Source organism: Hippopotamus amphibius, chromosome 15 (genome assembly GCF_030028045.1).
Source record: "Hippopotamus amphibius kiboko isolate mHipAmp2 chromosome 15, mHipAmp2.hap2, whole genome shotgun sequence".
NCBI classification, from domain to species: Eukaryota; Metazoa; Chordata; class Mammalia; order Artiodactyla; family Hippopotamidae; genus Hippopotamus; species Hippopotamus amphibius.
Genome location: NC_080200.1, coordinates 43,249,295 through 43,254,643, shown reverse-complemented (window position 1 = coordinate 43,254,643; position 5,349 = coordinate 43,249,295).

The window sequence follows — 5,349 nt, the reverse complement described above, 5'->3', positions numbered from 1 at the left end:
AGGGGTAAGTTCATGACCAAGTGAGCAAAGGCCAGGATACAGAAAAACACTCTATCACCTATCCTGGTTTCACGGGAATTTATAAGGGCAGACAAGACACATAAACTGGAAAGTTACTAAGGCCTAAGTTGTGAAAATTTTCCAAAGGCTACGATAAGGACAACCTTTGCTCTCCAGGCAATGAAAAAAAACTGTTCCCAGCAAACAAGAGATATGACAAAACTGAAGACTAATTCAGGGGAATTTTCTAGGATAGTTCCTAATGAACTTAGAGTAAACCTGGGAGGGTAATTAGTCAGAACACTCATTTCCCCAAACATAATTAACTTTTATAGCCCTTTCGAGGTTACAAAGTACTTTTCATACACGTAGTTTCATTTTATTCTCCCAACAAGTTCCAGAATCATCTGTCATTCTGATCCCCATTTTGCAGCACAGGAACACGAAGATACCAGACAGGGTCTGTAGGATCTGCCTGAGAGAGTGGCTGTTTCAGTTTTTCTATGCACTAAACATTAGGCGGGGGCATTCTGTCAAGTATTACCGAAAGGAATAATATTCGCTCTTTTTTAGTCTTTTTCAGGCAACGTGCAGGATGTTAAAGTACAAAGGCAGCTAAGATACATGTGGACTATAGAGCACCGCTGTATGGTCACACTAGGACTACTTGTCATTCAGAACCAGGTCTAGGTATGCAGAGCTAGATCAGCTGTCCCAGATTCCACGGTTTTTTGAACTGTATTTAAGGATAAAAGCCTGGAGGGAGTAACTTTTTTGACTTTTGTGATTTATCAGCTTTTTTGAGATTTTGAGATTTTACCAGCTATGTGATCTTAAGTAGACTCTTGAGAGTTAAAAAAAAAATTAAAAATTAGTATGTGTTATTGACAACAAGTCGAGGATATAGGCCTTTATTATAAAGAGAATATGTTCTTTGGGGGGATTGCAGAAGAGAAACAATTCAATTAAACTATTGCAAACCCAAAGGTGAAGAAGGTAATTAAATTTTTAAAAAGAACTGTGTCTTAAGTCTTAGTCTCTGGAAAGCAAGTATTCTTAGGAGATCCAAGAGGAAGGAGAGTAGCTTGGAAAAGTATGCTTCAGTTTTAGTGTTAGAGATCAGCAGTGTTACACTGAAAGTAAAACAAGAGAAGACAAGCTGATTAAGCTGCAGAAAGAGAGAGGTCCCCTTAAGAAAAAAATTATGGTAGAGGCAAGAAAGGAAAGGATATATCTTTATGGCAACGATAGATAGGTAGAAAATGGAGTAACCTCAAAGGGTAGAAGAGAACTAAGGTGTTCTTCAAAAAAGCAGTAGAAAATGGGGAAACGTGTTAGATGTTATTAGGTCAAAACAATAAGATCCATTGAAATAAAATCTAACAGGATGGGAAGTAAAGCCGCTAAACAAACTGGAATAAGAAACCAGAATTCAAACACCACAGAGTGCCCTCTTCAAGGCGTAGACAGACTTTCTATTTTGGAAGCACCTACTAAAGGTTGACACTTGTTCAAAATGCCCACAGAACATCTGGACAGTTTTTCAAAGTAAACCAGAAACACTGGTGTAAAATAGAGTTAGAGAGTGAGTTTCAAGTTGACAAAGTTCTTATGCTTGTGCCCTGAGTATACATATGATCATATATATTTTATATATACATATAAAATAAATCCACATCAGCATCGTCTTCAGTGCTGTGATCTATAGCGATGTATTTTTGTATGTCATGAATGTGCATGATGACTGGTATCATTTTCAACAGCATTCACAATTTTAACCACATTTTTCAGATATAAAATGACTTGTAGGATTAACTGCAAAGAAATCAGAAGGAAAAAAATTCATATCAGTAAGGACCATATGTCTGTTGGCTCTAAGGGTTTCAGACTAAAACATAAGCCAAGATTTATTTGGAAAGCGTTATGTCACTCCAAATGTGATTAGTAAGTAATTGTATCATAATAACGAACACCTCATAAGTGGTGTCACATTTTCCAAAGTACACTCCATGGAACAACTAGTTTTGTTAGATATTGTTAAAAGTTAAGCACTCCTGCATCCCCTCCCCATCAAAAATTTACACACACACATAAAACCCTCTCAAACCCTTTTAAGTGAAATAGCACCTAAATTTCTTTATAGTAACTGAATATACTGCCAAATGATCACAAACACATTTTGCCTTAGAGATAACGCTCGTAGCACCTGTCATGCTCAGCATCTCCTTCTAAAGGTGTCCAGAGTCCATGAGGAAAGCAGTTGATCGCTGCACATGACCAGCCCCTCGGCCACTACGGATGGGACCAGGGGAGGCACCCGACCTAAGGAACAACCAATCCAGCCACAAGTTGGTCTGTGACTTATGATGCTGTGGCTTGGTAATCAGACAGCCACTCTGATTCTCCCTGGTAATTTGAACCAGGACATAAATTGGCCAGCTGGTAATAGAAGGAGGAGCAAAAGACAAGACTAACTGAATCTTGCTACTAGCAGAGTACTAAAGTTCAAAGGCACAAATTTCTGATACTACAGAGTACCTCAGATTCTGATCAACCATCAAGCTGCAGTCTTTGCAGCCTCCCATGAGGGCCAATTGTCAATTTTCCTGCAATCCACGTGGCCTGGATACACAGGTGAGATTCCCATTTCCCTTTCCACTTCATGTAGTTTAAGAATAAATTCCCTATTTGTCAAAATCACCAAATGAGTCTCCTTCTTGGAACCAAAGGACAACCCCTCCTCATTCTCACTGTAATCATAGTCATTCTTACCTGGCTATGTTCCAGCCAAATGTTTTTCTAAGATGTACTAACATCCAAGCAGAACTTTCCATGCAATCTTCCATTGTTATACCCCCTCTGTACTTTTTTAAAAAATGTTCTTACATGAATGAATAAGAGATTATTATAGATCACCTTGAATCTTCTCTAACTCATATTTCCAAGAAGTTGATTTTGTGCACTCTTCCATTATACGCATCATTTTTTGTAGCATAGCTCTTAAATAATTTTGTTCCACTTCTCAAAGCAGAGCTGTTGAGAATCATTGTCCTAAAAAATATGTAGGGTAGTGAGCATAAATTATAACACTGGATGTCAGTCAACATTTCTTTTTGTTGTTGGTAAATGCAAAAAAGTTGCATGACAGAATGTTGTGCTCTGGGTCTGAGATCTGTTGGAAGCTCCCATCATCTTTGCTTAGCCCTAAACGTGCATATGATGAAAGTACCCCTTCCTAACACCAGAGGGCACTGTGCCACCAGGATACTGCAAGCAACTGGTTTTTGCAGCTGCTTCTATCAATACATTCCTGCACCACCTTTCGCTTGTCAGAAAACCCTTCTGCTTTTTTTTCTTTTCTTTCTTTCTTCCTTCCTTCCCGTTTTTTTTTTGTTTTGTTTTTTTGTTTTTTTGTTTTTGCCATTCTCAGGCCAGGACTGGTTCTGAGGTTAAAGGAGAACAAGGAGTTAAGAGAGGCTGCTAAAGACCCAGTTTCACAGTGGTCAGAACAATCTGTAATTTTTTAGCCAATATTATTCCACCTCTAGCAAACTCAGTATCTTGATCTTTCCGGTCCTGACTGTTCTCATTTACAATTAAGATACAATTCGGGGAAACATGTCTAATGAGCATAATTAAATAGTTTTGCATTGGAAAGTAAGACCAGATCATGTTGATTCTCATTCTAATTTAAATATGGGAAGTCAGATTGCTTTATTTAAGCCTATAAAATTGTGTCTAACTCCTGGAACTTCTTAAAGAGAACACCCACCAAGTACTACCAATAATCTACTCTTATTATAAACCTTCTAAATCTCATTAGTACAGGGGTTTGGGCTTCTTTCTTTCACAGTCCAAATTAAGAGGTAGTTTTTCAAGCAAGGATTGTCTCAACATTAACTCCCTCTCATTAACTCCCTCCACATGTACGGAACATCAACCGTGTGCCAGGCTCATATCTGCTTTATGCTGGCAAAAATACGCAAGCTGTACTATTGTGAAATTTTCAATCTGAGACGACAAATTTTCAATTGTAGAACTGAACTGATAGGTGCTGTTAAAGAGAGCTACAGGAAGCTACCAGAATGTATAACAGGGAGACTTGCTCCATACCCTAAGGTAGTCAAATAATGGCTCCCCTAAGAAAACGATTCTTGAGATCCAACAAGTAAGTAGGTGCTAAATAGCCAAAAAAAGTACGTGGGGCAGGCAGAGATGAGGAGGGGGAGAATAATCTCAGCAGGTTCAAAAAAACCACTGGGAGAAGACCTGAAAAATAATGTCACTAAGGTTGCAGTTCAGTGTATGGTGGGGAAGTGAGAAAGCTGGGCAGAGGCCGTCAAAGCCATGACTATTTTTATACAGAAAACCACTTGAAGAGTTTTAAGCTGGGGGAGGTTACCATGATCATATTTGTGTTTAAGAAGACTATTCTGGTGCCATATGAAAAATGGACACAAAAAAGTCGCATTAGGAGGCTACTGATTACTGAGCTTCATGGAAGAATGACCCTGAAGGTGGCAAATTGTCAAGAACTGATGTTTAGAAAATAAAATCCACAAAACTTGGTGACAGAGTACATAAACTGTAAACGACCTCACTGCGCTTCTGATTTCAAATCAGCAACTGTTTTAAATTGGCCGGTAAAATAAATGAAAATAGAGCCATTCGATTCCAAACACTGAGACTTCTGCATGAGAGAATCCCTGGAGTCGGCGTGGTTATTTTCTTAAGTAAAAGTTTCGTTGCATCTTCATGGGCTCTGTGCAAATGGCTCCCTGATGCAATATAGAATTGGCGGTGGTGTGTGCTAAGGGAAGTCAGAGGAAAGGCGCTCGTCCCTGGATCACCAACGCTTGGGTCTTGGGAACCCTGGACTGCAATAAAGCGGGCTCGCTCGATTCACCGCCACTGACTTGGGGCCCTGAGAAGTCCCCAGAACTCAGCAGTCACGCCATGTCAAGCGGTGTCAAAGCAACGGGATACTGGCCTTCAACCCGCTGCTCCTCACAGTGCCAGGGGTGGTATTCAGGTTACCGGAGACTTCCCGGAAGCGCAAGACTTAGGCTGCTACGGTGGCCGAAAAGGCTCCGGAATAATAGGCTGAGTCAGCCTGAAGGAGGCGCACGCGCACTGCGGACTTCTGGGCTCTGGGGAAGGCCCAATACCCCGCCGGCAGAGACTGCAGGTTTAGCGTCGATAGTTTCCTCTCCCGCCCCGCCGCACCCGGATTTCCAAGAAGGGCTGTCGCCCAACAGGCTTTTCCATTGGTTTAGAGAAAGGAGGGTCCGCCACTCCCCGCTGTCGCCTAGCTGCGCGTTCTCCCATCAGGGTAGGAGGTGGAGCTTG